We start from the raw sequence: 23,760 nt of genomic DNA, 5'->3' as shown, positions 1-23,760 counted from the left end.
AAAGAAGGAACTTTGGTTCCTTCTTTGTAGGAACTCCTTCCCTCCCCCAGCCGCCCCTCATGGGGTGCCGGTCCCTGAGGTCCGGCCTTTACTTGTGCTCTCCCTTCCCTCCCTCCCTCTCCCTCAGGACCCTCGTGGCTGGAGGGGGCCTAGGTGGGCAAAGGATCAGGCCCAGGATCTCAGCATGTTCCTGGGGGCCCAAGTGGGCAGGGGAAACCTGGCCACGCTCCCTTCTGATCCTCTGCCCTCCCAGTGGTTCCCCAATATCCCCCTTCGGGCAAGGGATCCCTTCCCCTCCCCCAGCCCCTCAGGGCTCCAGTCCGCTCCCGCCTTCACTTCTCTTCCCCCCTCACTTCTCCTCACCCCCCACGTCCTACCCGGTCTCTGGGGTTCCTGCCGTCCCCTTAGGTGTCCGTGGTCCCCCGCCGGTGCCTGGTAGGTGCCCTGGTTGCGTGGAGACCGGAATTCCCCATCCTCCTAGTCCAGTCCGCCATCGTGACTCCGCCCCCCAAAAGGAGTGTTTTTAAAAGGGGGAAAAAAAAACCTCCAACGCCGGGGTGAAGGATTGGAAACAGCAGGGATAATGCAGGAGATCTCCATGTTAGGAAAAGTTGGCTCCTTAGAAGGAGCTTAGGGAGTTGCCTGGGTTTTGAAGCTTCCTAAAGATTTGCTGCAAAAATAAGCAAACACATAGATACAGGTGATGAAGGCATCAGATGTCCTGGTACAGACATCCTTGGAGAGCGTCCCCCTTGCCCTGGTGCCGTGGCTGCAACACTGGGCATGTCTGGGTGGACAATCCAGTTTGTTCACTTCCAGGAACCAAGGTGCTGGCAGTGGGTTCCCCCTTCATAGCGGCTAAGCTGACAAAAATCTCATGGCAGTTGTGGAAGAGATGCATTGGGGAACTTCTCCCACAAGGCGTGAAAACACGGCTCAGATAATTTTTTTTTTAAGTATTATTTTCCACACTCTTCAGAAACATCTCTTGTACACGATGGAAGATGCCTTTCGCTTCAAAACAACAAGAAAACTGAATAATGCTTCTTTGTCACGAGGTAGATTGAAAAAAAAATGAAAATGTGTTCTATTAAAGTCGTTTCTACACAGGTCACTAGCTTTTCATAATTCTCCTAACAGCCAGAGATGGATACACACAGAACTTCTACGAAGAGGGAGGATGGCTTTCTTTCCATGAATTACATTTTATTTTTGCAAAATTGTCTTTTCCCTGTGGCACGATAGCTTACTTTTCCTGACAACTTTAAAATGCAACACAGACAATCCAGTAAACTGTAATACGATGGTGTCGAAAGCTCATGTCTGATGGCACAAATAAAAAGACGATCCTTTCCCACACAATGTGTAAACTTACACATGCCATTTATTGTAAAAGAAAACACATATATACATATACGTATATATGCCACTCTCTGTACAGTCCTGACTTATTTCAGCTTCCTTATTTTGCTGTCTTGGTTCTTCCGTCTATGTGTTTGCTTTCTGTGCTGCATTTGGAAAGCTGCTTAGAGCCCAAGTTATCTTTGGAAGCAGTCCCAGGCCTGCAGTTTGCGCTCAGCAGCCCTGATTTCCTTCCCTAGCTCCGTCTACCCTGGTCCTAGGATGTGTGAAATTCACGGCTGATGCCTGTCTTGCAGGTTACACTTGCAAAGCCCCACAGCGCCTGACCTGAGTCTCAAAGGGCTGTGTTGATTCAAGACCCGAGGGACATTTGGGGCTGCTGGTGGCAGGACCAGTTGGGCTTTGCGGTGAGCTTGGAGATGCCAGGACGCCTTCTCCAGTTGCAAGGGTTCCATGCTCAACTTTCCTTGAGCTGCAGTACTCACATGGGAACAGCTTGAAATTTTAAGGTGCAGGGGACGGAGGACAGACATCAAAGTACTGGTGTCTTGAGTGAAACTTTGACACTCTTTATATATCCATACAATGGCATATCTGTTATATAATATATATTTTAGATATGTATATTTACTTGTATTCCTTATGTATGGATGGATATAAATATACATAAAGTATATCCATATATACATAAGGTATATGCATATGTAAAGTGTAAATATACATAAACATATATATTCTTTCTATGTAATAAGATCAGACTAAACAGCACACAATAATAAAAACTTAAGCACTCATGACCTCTTAGGTAAGTGCTAAGGGTAGTTGTCTGTCAGTTTCAGAGACTTGTAAAGTTCCTTGTTGTTGCTGAGAGACACTTAACTAAGAACTGTGTTAGTCAGCATGGGCTGCTCTAACAAGGTGCGGACCCCGGGCTGATTCAACAACAGATGCTTACTTCTCACTGTTCTGGAAGCTGGAAGTCTGAGATCAGGGGACCGGCAGACTTCAGTTCCTGAGGAAAGACTGCTTCTTGGTTCCTGGATGGCTGCCTTCTCTCTGTGTCCTCAGATGGGGTAGGAAGATGGGGGTGGACCTCTGGTGTCTATTCTTTTTTTTTTTTTAAAGAAGATGTTGGGGGTAGGAGTTTATTTATTTATTTATTTATTTATTTTTGGCTGTGTTGGGTCTTCGTTTCTGTGCGAGGGCTTTCTCTAGTTGTGGCAGGCGGGGGCCACTCTTCATCGCAGTGCGCGCGACTCTCACGGTCGCGGCTTCTCTTGTTGCGGAGCACAGGCTCCAGACGCGCAGGCTCAGTAGTTGTGGCTCACGGGCCTAGTCGCTCCGCGGCATGTGGGATCCTCCCAGACCAGGGCTCGAACCCGTGTCCCCTGCATTAGCAGGCAGATTCTCAACCACTGTGCCACCAGGGAAGCCCTGGTGTGTATTCTTATAAGGACATTATTCTTACCATGGGGGCTCCACCGTCATGACCTCATCTAAACCTAATTACTGCCCTGTGAGTTATAAGAAATATATGTTTGGTCTTTGTTCCATTTCAGGTAGCTCCTAAAACCTTTGGAATTTCCTAAGTGAGGAAAGAGATCAAGGTGTCTTTTGTTATGTTAATGAGGTGACTTTTGCAAAGCCCCTAAGTGTGAGGACATATTGCCAGGGGAACCAGTTGTCTGATTAGAGGGTTGGAAGGTTCAGTTTCACCCCCAACTCTGAGGAGGGGAGAGAGGCTGGAGGTTGAATTTATCATACATGGCCAATGATATAATCAATATGCCCAGGTAATGAAGCCTCCATAAAAACCCCGGGTTTGGAGCTTCTGGGTGGGTGAACCCGCGGAGGTGCTGGGAGGGTTATGCCCTAAAGAGGGCATGGAAGCTCCGTGCCCCTTCCCCATACCTGCCCTGTGCATCTCTTCCAACTGGCTGTTCCAGAGTCATGTCCTTTTATAATAAAGCAGTAAACAGGAAAGTAAGGTGTTTCCCTGAGTTCTGTGAGCCACTGCAGCAAATTAATCAAACCTGAGGAGCCGGTTGTAGGAACCTCTTATCTAAAACTGGTTGGTCACATGCACAGGTGACAACCTGGACTTTTGAATGATGTCTTAAGGCGTGTGGGCAGGGGGAGGTGTTCAGTGGAGGGTGGCGACTTTGTGGGATGGAGCCCTTACCCTGTGGGATCTGAAGCTATCTCCGGGTAGATAGGTCAGAGTTGAGCTGAACTGTAGGACACACCACTGGTGTTGGAGAATTGCTTCCTGGGGTCGGAAAACTCTGGAATTGGAATTGACATCAGAAGTAAACTCCCATGGCCCTAATGTATAGCACAGGGAACTATATTCAATATCCTCTGGTAAACCATAATGGAAAAGAGTATGAAAAAGAATGTACAGATGTATAACTGAGTCACTTTGCTGTACAGCAGAAATTAACACAGCATTGTAAATCAACTATACTTCAATTAAAAATAAATTTGAAAAAAAAAAAAAAGAAGTAAACTCCCAAAGATCCCACCTCCAAATACCGTCTCATTGGGGGTTGGGGCTTCAAGCTATGAATTTTAGGGGGACACAGACATTTAGTCCATCGTAGAATATTATCTTTTATTTTGTTCTTTAAAAAATTGATAACCAGGTCTTTTACTTACTTCTGTCCTATGTCGAGTGACCCAGCTGTCCTGGCATTCCTACAACTTTACCACTTTCACGCTGAAAGCCCTGCATCACAGGAGCCTTTCAGCCACAGGCTCATGGGGACCCTTTGCCAGCCTTCCTCAGCTGCCACCCGTGGTAAGGTGCAGTTAGAATATGATCGAGCCCACGGCCTCAATAAGGTAGAGAAAGGGTGACAGGCGTGAGCCCGCCTCGCCTGGCATTTAAAGCAAGGTGACTTTGTGGTTGGGCTGGTGACTGAAGCAGACATTCCTGTTAACAGCCATGTGGACGTGCCTGTGAGGACCGGAAATGCAGGTCATCCTGCAGACCTCTGGCCTCAGGGTCCACGTGGGCTGATGTTCTCTCCCAGACGTGGCACCACAGGTGGCCTTTAGGGCGAAACAGCAGGCTCGCCAAGGAGAGTTTGCAGGTGACCACACAGCCTTAGCACATAGGAAGGGGTGCAAAGAGATAAGTGTTGAACTGAGGTTTTAGAACCTACAGGAGTCACTCGCCCATGACCTTTAGTTCAGGGTTTTCCCCCTGGGCATTATATATATTTGGGGCAGGAAGGTCGTTATGGGCTGAATTGTGTCCTCCAAAATTCAGTGCTGAAGCCCGAGCCAGACCTCAGAATGGGACTGTATTTGGAGATCTTTAAAGAGGGGATAAAGGTAAAATGAGGTCATTAGGGTGGGCCCTGATAGGATTGGTGTTCTTATAAGAAGAGGAGATCAGGACACAGACACACACACAGGGACGACCACGTGAGGACACAGGGAGGAGATGGCCGTCTACATGCCCAGGAGAGAGGCCTCAGGAGGAAGCAGTTCTGCAGACACCTAGATCTTGGACTTCCAGCCTCCAGGACAGGGAGGGAATAAATGTCTGTTGCTTAAGCCATCCAGCCTGTGGTACTTTGTTATGGAAGCCCTAGCAAAATAATGCAATAATTTTCATTGGGGGGTGGGGAGAAGGGGTGTTTCTGTGCATTGTAGTATATTTAGCAGCCTCCCTTGCCTCTACCCACAAGATGCCAGTAGCAGGCACCTCCTGTCTGTCTGTCTTATCTATCTATCCATTCTTCTGTCTATACATCCATCTATCCATCCATCCATCTATCCATTCCTCTATCTATCTATCTGTCCATCTATCTTTATTTCTATTTGTGTGTGCATACACACATACATAGGGACTCATATGTATATGGAATCCCAGTAGCCTAATGAATCAGGAAAGCAAGGTAATAGCTCAGAGGTTCTGCCCTGTGTATGCAGTCACCTTCCCCATGTCCCTTGACTCCAAGAATTCATGACCCAATTCAAGAGCTCTCTGTCCTGGATTCAAGAAGGATTTAAAAAAAAAACAAAGAACATACTCCTTGTAAAGCTAAAACATTTCACCGATTCATTTTGACAACATCTTCCTGACAACAGCATGCTCATTGCTACTTAGAAAATGTGTCCTTTCTCGCTTTTAAGACACAGTTAAGTGTCCTGCTAATTAACACTTTCCTTATAGACACCAGATAAGTAAGCGACAGTCACTTGCCACGGTCTCTCAGCTCCTTGAGGAGCTAGGGTCTGTCTGTCTGTTGGCCAGTCTGCTGTAGTCGCCATCCATAATCTGCCTCTACCCCATCCTCGTTTTCACGTCTGTGAGGTGCGAGTCCCATCCAGCAGAGATTGGGGTAGGCTGGGCTCGGGCCTGGTGCTCTGTGGCCGTCTGTGGACAGGTACCTGCAGTCTGTGCTCTGCTCCAGCCATGGGGGGCTCACAAACCTTGCCCGCACCCTCCAGCCCGAGGAGATAGGCTTCTGCATCACATTCAGGATCAGGATGGACCCAAGGGGGCACCTTTCCGGATGATGCTGGGAAATCAAAAGCTCTGGCTTCCATATGTAGCTGGCAAGGGAGTGGGGACCAGGGGATGTGGTCCCCTCCTCCCACCTGTTTCCCCCAAGCCCCAGGAACTCCAGAAGGGAGGCCTGACGTGGATAGCTGCATCTGCCTCTCGTGGCGTTTTCCTCCAGGATGCTGTTAGTATTTTGCGGGAAGGTCATTAGTCTTGACCTCCTTTGCGGTCAGAGTACCACCTGGAGGACCTGCCTTCAAGAGAGGAGCCCCGTGTAGTGCTCACAGTGGTAGACGGCAAAAGTGGTCCACAGACCCACGGCATCAGCGCCATCTGGGACCTTGCCAAAGATGCGGCCCCCCAGGTGCCACCCGGCCCTCCTAAATCAGCATCTCGTTTCACCCAGGTCCCCACGGGGTCTAGGCCACTGACCCTCCCCTCCTGCGGCATGAAGGACACTTCGTGGTGGTGTGCAGGCACGTGAGAACCTCGACGTGTGAGCATTTTATGTAGAAAACAGGAAATCAGTTAAGCCTTCCTAGCATTTACTGTGTGTGTGGATCCTGGCCAGTGATCTCCATGGGGGATGGTCGTGTGTCTCTGTGGGCCCTCCAGCTGTCTAGCGAGGAGAGTGTGGAAAGACATCCATGCCCCAGATCAATTTATTTGATTCCAGCATAATGCAATGTGCATATTAGCGTGAAGCATATTTACAGCTTTTTAAACATTTTTATTGAAGCATAGTTGACTTACAATATTATATAAGTACAGCTTTTATTATTTAACTTTTAAACCAACCTTCAGGAAATGGACAGAGGCCTTAAAGTCCTACAAAAGGAGTAAAATGCAGGTTCAGGTTCTTGAGAAGAAAAGGGAACTTCTGGCATGAGCTTCGTAGCATTCACTGATGAGGGAAAACATGTTTGCTAACACACACAGCGTTCGCACCTAAGTCGCTAGCACTGTGCAAAATCACACGTATGCACCGAGGCTGAATGGTCAACCGTGGGGGCAGTGAGGTGCATGTTTGAACCGTACGCTGTTTCAGAATTCCCTCTGGCCCCCAGACCCTATGACCATGGACACCTGAGGGAGGGGCCTGAGGCTCCCCCCTACCTGCCCCTCAGGAGCACTGCTCACCACTAGGACTCATGATGCCTCTACTGAGTTCTCTCGCCCTCCCTCTTTCCTTCCTCCTGTTGCAGGAAGGGGACCCTTCCAGGGCCTGAGAGTGAGCTCTTGTCTAACATTCAGAAATGAATCGTCTGAGGAGACACACGTGCTGACAAAGCAAGAGACTCTATTGGGAAGGGGCGCCCGGCTGGAGATCAGGAGGGTGAGGGGACCCAGGAGAACTGCTCTGCCACGTGGCTCGCGGTCTCGGGTTTTATGGTGATGGGGTTAGTTTCCGGGGTGTCTCTGGCCAGTCGTTCTGACTCAGGGTCCTTCCTGATGGCGCGCGCATCGGTCAGCCAAGGTGGATTCCCCGAGAAGGATTCCGGGGGGTTGGTAGGACCTGTGGACTGGCATCTCCTCTCTCCTTTTGACCTTTCCCAAATTCTTCCAGTTGGTGGTAACTTGTCAATTCCGTGTTCCTTACCAGGACCTCCTGTTCTGAGAGAACTCATGCCAGTGGCTACTCTCGGGCCCGGCCAGGGCGGGAGATTTCGGTCCGTGGTTCCCCTGACTCTCCCTTCTCTCCTTGCTCCCTCCCTCTCCCTCTGTCTCCCGCTCTTCTCCCCCTCCTGATTTTTGGGTGGCTGAATCCTCTGGCCTACCCCTTGCCTCCAGGACCTGTTAGGGGTGGTGGTGTCCACAGCAGACGTGCCCGGGCATCTGGGTCCCTTCCGTCTCCTTCCCAGATTCACAGGAGGTGTGCCCAGGGCCCTGCATGCCGAGTCTCTTGTCCCCGGGGCAGAGTCACCGCACGGCCTCCCTGGCACAGGGGCTACTTCAGATGACACCGCTGGCTTATCAGAAGGGCCTTGATTCCACGTGATGTCTTAGCAAGCCTGTCTGTTCTCAAAAACACGTACTCAAGGCAGATATGGAGAGCCTCCAGGAAAGAGCGATGAGCAGTTCCGGGTTCAAAGTGGCTTTTTTGTTTCCTAACAACTGCAGTGATTGCCACCAGCCTTCAGAGGACTGGAACATGCTCACTACGTTAGAAACATCTCTTACTTCATTCTATGAGAGAGGCAGGTGACGTAATTATCCTTATCCACGGGTCAGACAGCTGAGAAGGCACAGGGAGGGTGTATCTTGCTGCCTCTCAAGGAACCCACAGGCAGCATTATCTATTTCTATATTCTCCTCTGTGTTTTTAAAGTTTCTTATACTGAGGGTAATCAAAACCACATCCCTAATAGACGACTAATGTGAAAATTAAATACATTCATGATTCTATCTATCCATCCATCCATCCATCCATCTGTCCTGGAGACCACCAACAAAAAACTGTAAGAAAAAAGGAAAAAGAAAGGTCGAAAAAAATAAACCAGAAGACACATTTTTGTTTTTTATTTCTACCATTTGAATGGAAACCCACAATGGCAGCAGCGGTCGTGTCCGACTGTGACCTTATTTATTTGAGTGCCTCTTAGCCCAGCCAGGCCCAGAGAAGCAGGTTTTATCCTGTTCAGCCTGACCAAGTGAACCCCAGTTAAACAAAGAGCAGGGGGGAGTGGAAAGTGGGCTTCTGGCCACCTCCTCTCCCTCCCCAAGATGACACAACCCTGGAAGAAACAATGCACCTTGCATCATCCGTCTGAAATCCACAAGCCACATGTCACTCAAAATGCTTCGTACCTGAGGTCAAGGATACTTTTCTCATTTTTTTTTTTTAACCTAGCATTTCCCAAGCACATCACACATACTCTTTAACAAGAAAGTAGTATCTGTTAACTTCCCATTAGGTTGGATCTCTGCCCCTCCACCATCATGCTTTTAAAAGTGCCAGACTACTAGTGTGCTTGGGGTCCACTGGGACCCTCCAGCTCTCTCTAAATACCAGCTGTCCTGAAGCAGTCATTTAGTACAAACTTTGGATCTGGGCAATTCATTGTGATACCCAGAGCATTGAAATACAAGTAAATTTACGTATTAAATTGTACGGAAAGAGAATCTGAAGTACCTGTAAGAGTGAAGGTTTAAGAATCATAAGAGGAATGGGATATGTGTGTGTATGTGTGTGTGTGTAGACATGCATACACATTTATGTTATATATGTAAATAATCGAGTTGTCTGTGTGATTTTAAACTTGAGGAACAGTCTTTACATAAAATTTAAAGGTATTTAACTTATAAAGACACACATTCTTATATGTTATGTATTAGATACAAACAATGTGTGTGTGTTTAAGAAACTTAAGAGGAAAGGTCATTACATATCATTTAAACGTACTTAATTTGCATACATCATATATTATAAGTAACTAGATGTGTGTGTTGCTTCAAGAAACTTGGGTGAGGGACTTCCCTGGTGGTGCAGGGGTTAAGAATCTGCCTGCTAATGCAGGGGACACAGGTTCGAGCCCTGGTCCAGGAAGATCCTACATGCCACAGAGCAACTAAGCCTGTGCACCGCAACTACTGAGCCTGCACTCTAGAGCCCGTGAGCCACAACTACTGAAGCCCACGCACCTAGAGCCTGTGCTCCACAAGAGAAGCCACCGCAGTGAGAAGCCCACGCACCACAATGAAGAGTAGCCCCCACTCGCCACAACTAGAGAAAGCCTGTGTGCAGCAACAAAGACCCAACGCAGCCAAAAAGAAATAAATAAAAAATTTATTAAAAAAAAAAAAAAAACTTGGGTGAAAGTTCTTTCTGTATAATGTATGGTGTATGTGTGTTAAGTGTAAATAAAATTGCACAGGCTTCAGAGCTGTGTAATAAGTTAAGCAGCATAGATGGATCCAACAGTTATAGTCAATATATTTTGTTCTTTTGTGGGCACTTTTCAATCGGATATGTTTGTTGGCGGCCGTCATATGCACATATAAAGAAATAACATTTAAAAACCATGTTTCAGCCCCATTTCCTGTGGCCGTTTACCCTGAAAGGGCTTCAGGGGCAATCATTTCCCATGACTCCCCCCTCCTGGAGTAATCAGAACATCATTTAAAGGAAGGTGATTTACTACAGCTCAATTTTGGACTTAATGATAAAGCAATAACTTCAAGCCCCGAAAAACAGTATATCAAGGACAAGGCTGTGATTAGCCCAGCTCATGACGCACGGGCAATGCATGATAATTAAAAACCACAAATGACCAAAAACACCCACCCTGAAATGACTCAGAATTTTACGTCTTCCTCTGTTGATCAGCCACTGTCCACCTTATTTGTAGCACCAGAGGAAGCGTATGTGAGTGGGGTCCACACGCGTTTTGCCCCTTTTCTGCCCGAGAACCTTCCTTTTAGTCTCCACGGAGCGTCTCAGGACTAGAGCTAGGAGAGTGCTTGTGATATTCTAGCATTGCTGGGCTTTGTTGTCATTTTTTATGGAAGGATAGTTGATGGACCATGTTGTGTTAATTTCTGCTGTACAGCAAGGGGATTCAGTTATACATATATATCTGTTCTTTTTCATATTCTTTTTCCATTATGGTTTATCCAGGATATGGACTATAGTTCCTTGTGCTGTACAGTAGGACCTTGTTGTCCATCCATCCTGTACATAATAGTCAGCATTTCTGAGCTTTAGAAGGTGGCACTGGCTTGCTGGAGGATAGCTGAGCCCATCCTGAGCTGCAGAGCTGCAGAGCTGAACCTGTACATCCAGAATGCACGCACTTGATCCCGTGCAGAGACAATAGCAGATGACTGTAGATCATAATAGGCCAGCTGCACAGTGGATCCTGAGGTTCCAGGCCCTGTCCAGGTAAAGAGATGACCCTCCCACGAGCGCCATATTGCTCTGGTCCCAGTTGCCTGATTTGCACTGAGATGCGAGTTCCTCTAGGTAATGCCCTAAGGACCAAGCCTTGGTCTTTACAATCCATCTTGGAGAATGAGTCACTGCTTCCTAGTCTTTGACTGCATCATGCCCTAGTCTTAGGGTAGAATTTTCCACCAACCCTCTCTCCACTGGCCTCTCCTCTGCAGAGTCCAAAGTGAGGAAATGTGCCCAGTTTTATCTTGAGGGTTACTTTGGTGGTCACCATGATGAGAAGGATGTCAGACATCACCGAGGTTCCACCTTGAACAGTTTCATTACTATGCCTCTGCAAGTCTTAATAAAACAAAGCCCCTGCTTCTCCTGATCTCAGAGCACAGTGGTTTACATAGTACTATCAAGTGCAATCTTTTCACTTCCATTCTCTAAAGTTAGCTCAAAAGGAGCCTTTATTTATGTTCTAGCCACTGTGTCCTGGTCCATTATCTTGTGACTAACCTGGCCTGGAACGCAGCAGAAGAGAGAGCCAATGCTCCAGGCTCATTATATACTTTTCCGAGGTTGCACGGCTAGCTTGGGACCTGACTCCAAGGCCTCTTTCCACTTACTAAGATAAATCCTTCTGGGGGATTTTTTTTTTTAACATCTTTATTGGAGTATAATTGCTTTACAATGGTATGTTAGTTTCTGCTCTATAACAAAGTGAATCAGCTATATGTCTACATATATCCCCATATCTCCTTCCTCTTGCATCTCCCTCCCACCCTCCCTATCCCACCCCTCTAGGTGGTCACAAAGCATCAAGCTGATCTCCCTGTGCTGTGCGGCTGCTTCCCACTAGGTATCTGTTTTACATTTGGTAGTGTATATATGTCCATGACAGTCTCTCACTTCGTCCCGGCTTACCCTTCCCCCTCCCCGTGGCCTCAAGTCCATTCTCTACGAGGTCTGCGTCTTTATTCCTCTCCTGCCCCTAGGTTCTTCAGAACCGTTTTTTTTTTTTTTTGATTCCATATATATGTGTTAGCATATGAGATTTGTTTTTCTCTTTCTGACTTACTTCACTCTGTATGACAGACTCTAGGTCCATCCACCTCACTACAAATAACTCAATTTTGTTCCTTTTTATGGCTGAGTAATGTTCCATGGTATATATGTGCCACATCTTATTTATCCATCCATCAATTGATGGACACTTAGGTTGCTTCCGTGTCCTGGCTATTGTAAATAGAGCTGCAGTGAACATTGTGGTACATGACTCTTTTTGAATTATGATTTTTCTCAGGGTATCTGCCCAGTAGTGGGATTGCTGGGTCGTATGGTAGTTCTATTTTTAGTTTTTTAAGGAACTTCTATACTGTTCTCCATAGTGGCTGTATCAATTTACATTCCCACCAACAGTGCAAGAGGGTTCCCTTTCCTCCACACCCTCTTCAGCATTTATTGTTTGTAGATTTTTGATGATGGCCATTCTGACTGGTGTGAGGTGATACCTCACTGTAGTTTTGATTTGCATTTCTCTAATGATTAGTGATGTTGAACATTCTTTCCTGTGTTTGTTGGCCACCTGTATATCTTCTTTGGAGAAATGTCTATTTAGGTCTTCTGCCCATTTTTGGATTGGGTTGTTTGTTTTTTTGATATTGAGCTGCATGAGCTGCTTGTATATTTTGGAGATTAATCCTTTGTCAGTTGCTTCATTTGCAAATATTTTCTCCCATTCTGAGGGTTGTCTTTTCATCTTGTTTATGGTTTCCTTTGCTGTGCAAAAGCTTCTACGTTTCATTAGGTCCCATTTGTTTACTTTTGTTTTTATTTCCATTACTCTAGGAGGTGGGTCACAAAGGATCTTGCTGTGATGTATGTCATAGAGTGTTCTGCCTATGTTTTCCTCTAAGAGTTTGATAGTGTCTGGCCTTACATTTAGGTCTTTAAGAGGTTATTTTTGTGTATGCTGTTAGGGAGTGTTTTAATTTCATTCTTTTACATGTAGCTGTCCTGTTTTCCCAGCACCACTTGTTGAAGAGGCTGTCTTCTCTCCATTGTATATTCTTGCCTCCTTTATCAAATATAAGGTGACCATATGTGCGTGGGTTTATCTCTGGGCTCTCTACCCTGTTCCATTGATCTATAGTTCTGTTTTTGTGCCAGTACAATACTCTCTTGATTACTGTAGCTTTGTAGTGTAGTCTGAAGTCAGGGAGCCTGATTCCTCCAGCTCCGTTTTTCTTTCTCAAGATTGCTTTGGCTATTCGGGGTTTTTTGTGTTTCCATAGAAATTGTGAAATTTTTTGTTCTAGTTCTGTGAAAAATGCCAGTGGGAGCTTTGATAGGGGTTGCATTGAATCTGTAGATTGCTTTGGGTAGTATAGTCATTTTCACTGTGTTGATTCTTCCAGTCCAAGAACATGGTATATCTCTCCATCTGTTTGTATCATGTTTAATTTCTTTCATCAGTGTCTTATAGTTTTCTGCATACAGGTCTTTTGCCTCCTTAGGTAGGTTTATTCCTAGGCATTTTATTCTTTTTGTTGCAGTGGTAAATGGGAGTGTTTCCTTTACTTCTGTTTCAGATTTTTCATCATTATTGTATAAGAATGCAAGAGAGTTCTGTGCATTAATTTTGTATCCTGCTACTTTACCAGATTCATTGATTAGCTCTAGTAGTTTTCTGGTAGCATCTTTAGGATTCTCTATGTATAGTATGTTATCTGCAAACAGTGGCAGTTTTACTTCTTTTCCGATTTGGATTCCTTTTACTTCTTTTTCTTCTCTGATTGCTGCGGCTAAAACTTCCAAAACTATGTTGAATAATAGGGGTGAGAGTGGGTATCCTTATCTTGTTCCTGATCTTAGTGGAAATGGTTTCAGTTTTTCACCATTGAGAATGATGTTGGCTGTGGGTTTGTCATATATGGCCTTTATTATGTTGTTAGTTCCGTCTGTGCCTGCTTTCTGGAAAGTTTTTATCATAAATGGGTGTTGAATTCTGTCAAAAGCTTTTTCTGCATCTATTGAGATAATCATACGGTTTTTATCCTTCAGCTTGTTAATATGGTGTATCACATTGATTGATTCGTGTATATTGAAGAATCCTTGCATTCCTGGGATAAACCCCACTTGATCATGGTGTATGATCCTTTTAATGTGCTGTTGGATACTGTTTGCTAGTATTTTGTTGAGGATTTTTGCATCTATGTTCATCAGTGATATTGGCCTGTAGTTTTCTTTCTTTGTGACATCCTTGCCTGGTTTTGGTATCAGGGTGATGGTGGCCTCGTAGAATGAGTTTGGGAGTGTTCCTCCCTCTGCTGTATTTTGGAAGAGTCTGAGAAGGTTAGGTGTTAGCTCTTCTCTAAATGTTTGATAGAATTCTCCTGTGAAGCCATCTGGTCCTGGGCTTTTGTTTGTTGGAAGATTTTAAATCACAGTTTCAATTTCAGTGCTTGTGATTGGTCTGTTTATATTTTCTGTTTCTTCCTGGTTCAGTTTCAGAAGGTTGTGCTTTTCTACGAATTTGTCCATTTCTTCCAGGTTGTCCATTTTATTGGCACATAATTGTTTGTAGTAATCCCTCATGATCCTTTGTATTTCTGCAGTGTCAGTTGTTACTTCTCCTTTTTCATTTGTAATTCTATTGATTTGAGTCTTCTCCCTTTTTTTCTTGATAAGTCTGGCTAATGGTTTATCCATTTTGTTTATCTTCTCAAAGAACCAGCTTTTACTTTTATTGATCTTTGCTATTGTTTCCTTCATTTCTTTTTTATTTATTTCTGATATGATCTTTATGATTTCTTTCCTTCTGCTAGCTTTGGGGTTTTTCTGTTCTTCTTTCTCTAATTGCTTTAGGTGTAAGGTTAGGTTGTTTATTTGAGATGTTTCCCAGGGGACTATTTACGGTAGCAGGGTAATGTGTCAGCTGAGGGGCGAATACATGAGGTCCTGGAGGAATCTTCAAAGTAGGCAGCGTGGAACCCCGTGGGCTCTGTGATCCAGCAGCAAGGGCATAAAAGAAGAGGAGGGGGCTTGGGAAGAGGTTTCTTTGGCATTAGCCCTGTGCCCCTCCCTATGGAGGGGTGGGCTTCTTGCTTCACCCCAGCCCTGTGAGGCTTCAGCGAGACCCCTTAGAGAGGATGAGACCTCATTCTGCATCTCTGGTGCCCCATGGGCCTGACTCCTGCCTGAATTTCCAGGGAGGGGGCTGTGCTGGTAGAGGCTGGGCTTCCCAAGGCTCTCAGCGATGCACAGCTAGCTGACCTCGGTGGCCCATGGGGACCAGCAGGGAGGGAGTCTTGCCGCCATTTGGACTTCTGCTCCTGGGGGGGGGGGGACTCCAGCTGAGAAGGAGCTGCAGCCACGCCCTCCCCCTACCCCCTACTCCCCCAGTCTCAGGACTTGTCAGTGGGGTGGAATCCAGCTGGGACAGGTCCCATGAACTCGTAGGAATGCACTTCAGGGGGTCAGCCCTTCCCGTGGCCTGAAGCCATCTCTGGACAGTACCAGCCGCAGGGGGATGATCTGCCCCTTTGACCTTATCTTTCCCTCCACGTTCCTTGCTGGGAGGGACAGGAGAGCAGCCAGAGGTGCGGTGAGTGATCCATGAAGACACCAGAAGCTCTTTCCTCGTTCTCTCCCTTCCCAGACCACCAAAACCACGCATTCACTCATGGTGACTTACCCTGGAATTAAACCTGCAGCTTTAGAGTTGCACTAGGTGTTGAGTCTGGGGTTTTAAAGCATTCAGTGATCAGCAGCGTCCCCAGACGTGCTGGAATTTTGGCCTCTGATACTGTGAACCGTCTCTCCAACGAGTAAGTTTTATAGAGACATCCCACCCCCCCTCTAAGACCAGATGTCACCTTTTTTTTTTTTTTTTTTTTTGCGGTACACGGGCCTCTCACTGCTGTGGCTTCTCCCGCTGCGGAGCACAGGCTCCGGACGCGCAGACTCAGTGGCCACGCCTCACGGGCCCAGGCGCTCCGCGGCATGTGGGATCTTCCCGGACCGGGGCACGAACCCGTGTCCCCTGCATCGGCAGGTGGACTCCCAACCACTGCACCACCAGGGAAGCCCTAGATGTCACCTTTTGATGATGTCAGAGTCATGCTTATTCAGGTTAAAGTAGTTTTTCAGGTTTCACCATACTATCGTCCTGGGTTTCCATGAAGAATGGGAAATACGTCAGCAGCCGCTACATTATATATTAATTATGTGAGTGCCTGCCAAGAGCCAGAGGCACACAATTAAAACCAAGTAAGGTTTTATTTATAGACGTGGAAAACAAAGGTGGAGATTTAGTCTTTCCTTTTTTTTTTAACCTAAACAAAACGAAATAATGATGGATGGGAGGGGACAGGTGAAAAGAGAAACGCTGACAGTTATCTTTCCCGGGGTACCCGTGCCCCCAGACGTGTGGGCTGAGGCATCCGGGCTCACTTCCTCTGTGCTGCTTTCTGTCCAGCAGGCTCAGGGCTGCCCGGCCGACTTCCCCACCCTTGGTGTTGGCCGGGAATGCCTTCCTCGGGGCTCTGTATGCCGCGTGCCGGGGGAGCGAGACACGTGATAGTCAGGGATGCAGGGCTGCTGTGCTGCGGGCCGTGCACAGGGCATCCGGAACGCAGCACCGGCTGCGCATGGCCTCACCCGCACCCCGGTGCCTTCCAGTGGGGGAGCAGTTGTCCCCACGTGTGACGCCCACCTCCCCACTGCTTTCCAGCACCCTCAGCTTCTCCGCCCACACGTGTGCACCTGCCACACCTGCCTGCTGTGCACAGTGGCGTGGACACTCCCATGCACACACGAGATGCTCTGAGTACATGTCCACTTTTTTTCCCCTCTCCCACTTCAGGGTGCCAGCAGCAAAAGAAAGATCACGGTGCAGTATTCAAAAATGATAGGCATGTCCGTTTGATTACTGTGACTGATCATTTCAGGAAGCCCAGCTCCCCTCTGATTTATAGATGAGACACTAGGGGCCTGAGGGAGGACCACGTGAAGAAACACAGGTGTTAAGTAACTTTTTTATGAGAGCTTCACCAGTTATCCGGTGATGACTTTACAGCCTGTGATATAAGTCCATATAACTTCCCCGGGCTGCCCAATGAGTATTCAAAGCCCGGAGCTCTTGGCTGGGGTGCTGTCCAGTGCAGTCAGTGGAAAAGCTGTGTGAGGTCCCTAAGGTCAAGGCACCTTCTCTGTGTGCCAGAGAATAGCTCTGTCTGAAAGCCTCATGAGTTGATGAGTTGGATTTTTTTTTTTTTTTTTTTTTGCTTCTGGGAATAGTTAATTTGTCTATAGGTCCTCTTTTGTTCCTTTTCTGGAATGGTTAAATAATACATGGGGTAAGAGTTAATTACGTAAGTCGAAGGGCTAAGTGTTAGTTAGCTATGGGCAGATGGAGGTTTGAATTATCTGGCCTGGGACTAATGAAAGTTAGTATGTGTTTTATCTGGAGTGTTACCTTTTAAGAAAAAAAAATCTGTAAAACCACCTGCAACAATTGATATGTATTCATTTGTTTGTTTGCTCTGGAACAAGGAGGTCTTGTGGGAGAGGAAAGCAATTGCCTAGTAGTCTTTTATTTGATTCTTTCTGGATGAAATTCATACCTCGAAAACACCTGCGGGTAAAAACAAGAAACCTAAGAAGAAGTGAGTAAAGAGGTGCACTTTGTGCTGTAGCTTGACTGAAAAGAGAAATTGGGTCCATTAACCCTATAGCTATCAAAGTATTAGAACCACTGCTTCTGCGCTGGATACAAGGAATATGAATAAGAAGTATTTGCTGTCAAATGTATTCCATGAAAGACGAGCGTCATTCTCAGCTTAGTACTTGCTGCTTTTCCGAAACATAATTTTGAGAAGGAGTTAATAGCAGTTCCACTTTTTTTTTTTTTTTACCTTTTTTCCATGTCACATCTTTCTCTTCTTTCCTTTTTTTTCATACTTAGGAATTTGGTTGTTTTTTTTTTTTTTGGCTGCGTTGAGTCTTCGTTGCTGCGTGAGGGCTTCCTCTAGTTGCGGCGAGCGGGGGCTACTTTTCCTTGCGGTGCGTGGGCTTCTCACTGCGGTGGCTTCTCTTGTTGCGGAGCACCGGCTCTAGACACGCGGGCTTAAGTAGTTGTGGCACGTGGGCTCAGAAGTTGTGGCTCATGGGCTCAGTAGTTGTGGCTCACGGGCTCTAGAGCGCAGGCTCAGTAGTTGTGGAGTACGGGCTTAGTTGCTCTGCAGATGTGGGATCTTCCCGGACCAGGGCTTGAACCCGTGTTCCCTGCATTGACAGGTGGATTCTTAACCACTGTGCCACCCGGGAAGTCCCACACATCTTTATTTTCTGTTCTAAATATACAAGTTCAAAGTCTGGCATGAGCCACTTGAATCTGTGTCCTGAAAAATGACAACCAGATTTCCTACCTACTTGAGAGGCGTGTACGTCGATCACTGAGTGTGTCCTCAGGACCATGGCTTCCACCACTCCTTGTGGCTACACTGGCTATGTTTTCGGATGTGCTGTTTATTATTCCAGTGTTTGGCCACGTAGACAGGGTTTGGCTTCTGTATAAAGGAGCTGGGTTAAACAGGGAATGAGTCTGTGGTTCAGAAATCAGCCTGTCCATTCTGCAAATGTACGTCAATTATAGAGAAATCAGCCTCTGGGACAGAGTGTCCTTTGCAATGCATGCCATACATAATCTACCTGTTATGAACCAGCCAAATATATTATTTTTTCCCCCAGAGATAGATGCTAAGAAATGCATGTAACCCCCCATTCAGCCTCACCCTCCACGTTTCCCTTGTGAATGAATGATCGGAATGAATTAAGATGTCTAGCTCTTGCTTACTTTACTTCTTATCCAGGTATCCGCAGGTTTCCAGTCCACATCAGTTTTGCCCTTTGTGCTCACCCTTGCAGATTGAATCAGAGGGCTGCTAGAAACAATTGCCATCCAAGATGATGTTACTAAAAATGGTGAAACTATTTTATTGGAAGATTACTCCGCAGCCTGGTTATTTGCCATAGGGCACTCTGTGTGTTCAGTAAACCCATGGCAATACCTGACAGATTATTCCTATGAATTGGTGTCTCCAGGGTCATTCATATTTCCCAACTGAGGTATTGCCCCATATTCATTTATAATGAGATTTTAATGTAACAGCTGGTGCCATCAGGATTCAGAACTGTAAAAGCTTTCACTGCGTGGGAAAAAAAAAAAAGATATAAAGTCTCCCTCTATTTGTATTTAAAAGCGAAACAGTAAATGTCAGGCCTCCCTTAAAAGACTGGATGAAACAGGCATTAAAAGTTTATGGGTAGGGCCTCCCCGGTGGCGCAGTGGTTGAGAGTCCGCCTGACAATGCAGGGGACGTGGGTTCGTGCCCCGGTCCGGGAAGATCCTACATGCCGCGGAGCGGCTGGGCCCGTGAGCCGTGGCCACTGAGCCTGCGCGTCCAGAGCCTGTGCTCCGCAACGGGAGAGGGCACGATAGTGAGAGGCCCGCATACCGTAAAAAAAAAAAAAAAAAAAAAAAAGTTTATGGGTAAAAATCCTAAGCTGTGTTCTGCAGACCAGTCGCCACCTCTGTTGTTTTCTTTGCTTCTTGTCTTCTGATTAAAATCCCCACTTTGTTTGGATATTAACCTTGTAAAACTCTATCAGTCAGTCAGTGAACTCTTACCTAGGACCCCTGGGATCCAGGTAAAAAAAGGTGTAGCAGGGCTTCCCTGGTGGCGCAGTGGTTGGGAGCCCGCCTGCCGATACAGGGGACACGGGTTCGTGCCCCGGTCCGGGAAGATCCCACATGCCGCAGAGCGGCTGGGCCCATGAGCCATGGCCGCTGAGCCTGCGCGTCCGGAGCCTTTGCTCCGCAACGGGAGAGGCCACAGCAGTTAAGAGGCCCGCATACTGCAAAAAAAAAAAAAAAAAAAAAAAGGTGTAGCAATGATGAAACACAATTGCAGTCTCACCTCCAAGGCTGTCCAAGATGGAAAACAAAACTCGGGAAATGCTGCAAGTGCCAGTGTCAGGGATCATTAAATGCCTCTCATGAGCATCAAGTGCTGGGCTCAGCTGGGCTCAGCTGGGGCAGCCGGCTTGACTGTCAACTCTGGTAGGAAGCCTGCAGGTGAGACTGAATGGGTCCCGGGTCCAGTGTTCCTCTTTAGTGGTTCCAGGATGGGGGAGTTGTCTTGTCTCCAGATAGATGGAGAGTTGGGGTGGGGAGGTCTCCTTTACAGTTAATTTGTCTACCCCAGGGTTTCTCAGCTGCAGAACTGGAAGACGCTTTGCTGTAGGGACTGACCTGTGCGTGGAGGATATTTAGGACCCACCTGCTAGATGGCAGTATCAACCCCCCTCCCAAATGTGACAACCAGACTTGTCTCCAGGTGTTGCCCCATGTCCCTTCAGCTCCAGATGACAACCACTGACCTACAATAAGCATTTAAAATGCACAAGGCACTATTCACAATAGCCAAGACATGGAAGCAACCCAAGTGCCCATCAACAGACGGTTGGATAAAGAAGATGTGGTATATATATACAATGGAATATTACTCAGCCATAAAAAAGAATAAAATATTGCCATTTGCAGCCACATCGATGGACCTAGAGTGTCTTATGCTTAGTGAAATAAGTCAGACAGAAAAAGACAGATACTCTATGATATCACATGTATGTGGAATCTCAAAAATAATACAAATGAATGCACATGCAAAACAGACACAGAAAACAAACTTATGGTTACTAAAGGGGAGAGGGACGTTGGAGGGACAAACTGGGGGTATGGGATTAACAGATACAGACTACTCTATATAAAATAGGTAAGCAACAAGGATTTACTGTATAGCACGGGGAATTACAGCCATTCTCTTGTAATAACCTGTAATGGAGTATAATCTGCAAAAACCCTGAATCACGGTGGTCTGCACCTGAAATTAACACAACATTGTAAATCAACTATACTTCATAAAACAATAGAGTAAAATGCATCAGTCAGAGCTTTGCGGTGGAGCAGGGTTCCTCAGCCTGGGCACCACAGTGCTGACTTTTGGGGCCGCATCATTCTTTTATCGTTTTTTAAAACCTCTGCAATTATTAGTTTATTTAGTATCATCCAGGACACAGATGTTCAGTATTCCTCCTGAAATTACATAAAACAAATGCAAATGGAAAGAATCCAAGTCAAAATTATATAACAAAACAGCACTCCATCACAAAAGCGTGTAAAATTGCAAGAACGCTATTTTAAAACACTGGCACTTTAAGAGAACGATAATCTCAAAAACGACAAAATTGCCAAATTGTTCCCTAAACTGTTAAGCAGATAAACATATGACCCTGATGAATGAGCTTGAGTGTTGTAAAGAAAAATCAAATTCAGATAAATCAGGTAATTCACACTGAAATACAAAGCTTGCCTTCTTCCCTCATGTCTATTTCATTTATAAAGGGGCAAACCATAATATAGGAAAATATACCTGATTTAAAATGTGGTATACAATTTTAAAAGTTGGCCCAATTAATTAAAAATACCTTTAATGGAGGATCTCAAGTTTCCTAAACAATCCATATTTAGATAAATAGGAGAAGACATTTACAGCCAGCACTTTTTCTCCAGAGCCTTTGTTGGGACTTTGTCAACAACCACAAAAAAATACGTAATATGGCAGTCTTGTATTTTAAGCTCACGCTTTTGAGGATACATTCTCAGTCTTAAATGTGGGAACTGCAAATATAACTGCCATTACATGGTAATGGGAGTTAAAGGATGTAGAGTCCTCATGTAAAGATTAGAACATACTTTTCTATTAGTCCTTCAAGGACAGACTTTCAAAATGTTTGATCCTAATAATCCCGTGCTGTGAGTAGATTGGTTACTCTTCACTTTGTAAATGAACCTGGGCTATGTGACATCTGATATCCACCGATCAAGATTTGAGTTTTAGTTATGGATGAAAACTGTCTCAATTAAGCTCTTATCACCCTCATCATGAGTATGCAGGGTGTGTACACGAAAGCTTTTTATCAGCTAACTCTACGAAAGATAAACACTGTAATAATTCGTGTGATCCAAAATGGGCAAAAGCAAAAGACTAGCTTCCCCTTAGGAAGAAACTTCAGACCTATGAAAAGGACAACAATACTAATAAAAAAAATTGTGTTTACTTAGAAGCATATTCAGAATGTCAACAAAACAGCTGCAACTTTTCTTTTTTTTGCAATTACAGAGGGGTATTCAGCTAACAGAACAACAATTATTTCATATAAGCTGCATCAGAGACAGCTGAAGATGAAAAAAACTACCATCCCCATATATAAGTAATTTGTGCTGTGCACCAACAAGAACCTGCTTTAAATTTCCATGCCAATTTACAACCCCCATACTGTACCAGGCAAGGTTAGTGGCTATTGAAAATACCACCAGGACAGGGCTATCTAAAGACACGTTCGGTAGTGTGTTAACTATACAAAAAAAGACACTGTACAGTTTAAAAAAAAATCTTACACAGCCTTACATTTCAATATTTTTTCTTTAAAAGGAGTGAGTTGTGTACGGGGGGTTAAATGCTTTATAGACAAGGAAATAAAAAACTGCGCTGGAACCAACTTATTCATCGTCTTCCTCATCTTCCTCCTCTTCTTTCTTTTTCTTGCTTTTTCAGCCTTGACGACTCCCTTTTTTGCTGCATCAGGCTTCCCTTTAGCTCCGTTTGCAGCAATATCCTTTTCTTAGTTTTCCTTCAGCTTAGCAGCCGTCTTCTCCTAAGGCTGCTTGTCATCTGCAGCAGTGTTTTTCCACATCTCTCCCAGTTTCTTTGCAACATCGCCAATGGATAGGCCAGGATGCTCTCCTTTGATTTTTGGACGATACTCAGAACAAAACAAGAAAAACGCCGAAGGAGGCCTCTTGGGTGCATTGGGATCCTTGAACTTCTCTTTTGTTTCCCCTTTAGGAGGGGTAGAAGTTTTCGTTTCTCTTTCATAACGGGCCTTGTCCACCTTTGCCATGTCTTCGAACTTTCCTTTCTCTTTAGCAGACGGGGTCTACCACCTCTCTGAGCACTTCTTAGAAAACTCTGAGAAGTTGACGGAAGCATCTGGGTGCTTCCTCTTGTGCTCCTGCCGGCAAGTTTGCACAAGGAATGCATATGATGACATTTCGCCTCTCGGCTTCTTAGGATCTCCTTTGCCCATGCTTAATTATTTTTCCTCTGCGAGGCACAGAGTCGCCCAGTGCCTGTCCGGCTCTCACTTGCCCCGGCGCTGTCTCTATGGAGCTCAGTGTACGGCAATCCCGCATCGTTCTTTGATGTGGGATTGTCCTGTGCACCGCAGGGGGTTGAGAACACCTCCGCCCTGGTCCAAACATTGCTGAAGCCTTCCTGGGGAGGCAGAGCATCCTCTGATTAGCACCTGTGAACTGGAGACAGGAAGGAGCCCCTGGAGGCCTGACGAAAGCGGGGAGAGGGCCCCTGCGTCCTGTCTGCAGCTCTTCCCCCAGGTTTCCTAGCAGCTCTTCACTTTTGCTGGAGGACGCCCAGCTTGTCTGAGCTGAGTCACTGGGCCAGGGTTTCCTGGGTCCCTACGTGCCACCTCTGTCACAGATGAGGAGACTGTGGGCTTACGTGAGTTCACGGGATTGGCCAAGACACTCTTCAGCGTAGGACAGCTTTGCCAGGGCTGACTTCTTCAATTGCTTTTCTACAGAGCCCTGCCTTCCGATCCACAGCCCTTTGTCTGTAACCAGAAAGAAAAGAAAGAGATTGGAAGCCCAGTGTCTGGCAGCAACACTTGTTCTGAATCAAGGAATGTAAAATTGATGTACCGTTGAATAGTCTTTCTTTAGCCGACAGAAGGCAAATATTCATCGTGTTTATCGCTGCAGAACCATTAATATGTGTGATTGCAGGTTGCTTTCTAAAACTTTGCTCAAGGTACATGGATTGCATGATATATTTGAAGATATAGTATGTGTGTGTATATA

General features: G+C 45.9%; 1 protein-coding gene and 1 pseudogene across 7 annotated transcripts in view; one reads left to right on the top strand and one right to left on the bottom strand.

Annotated features, from left to right (window-relative positions):
• The window catches only part of STS (steroid sulfatase), a 344,330-nt gene that overhangs the window by 9,573 nt on the left and 310,997 nt on the right, over window positions 1–23,760 (top strand). The window lies entirely within an intron of this gene.
• LOC149744406 (high mobility group protein B1 pseudogene) lies at window positions 21,455–23,490 on the bottom strand (annotated as a pseudogene).

The sequence above is a fragment of the Delphinapterus leucas genome, chromosome X (assembly GCF_059928025.1).
Source record: "Delphinapterus leucas isolate spDelLeu-1000000601 "Yukka" chromosome X, BTC_Dleu_Yukka2, whole genome shotgun sequence".
Lineage (NCBI taxonomy): Eukaryota > Metazoa > Chordata > Mammalia > Artiodactyla > Monodontidae > Delphinapterus > Delphinapterus leucas.
This window is presented reverse-complemented; position numbering and strand designations above follow the sequence as displayed.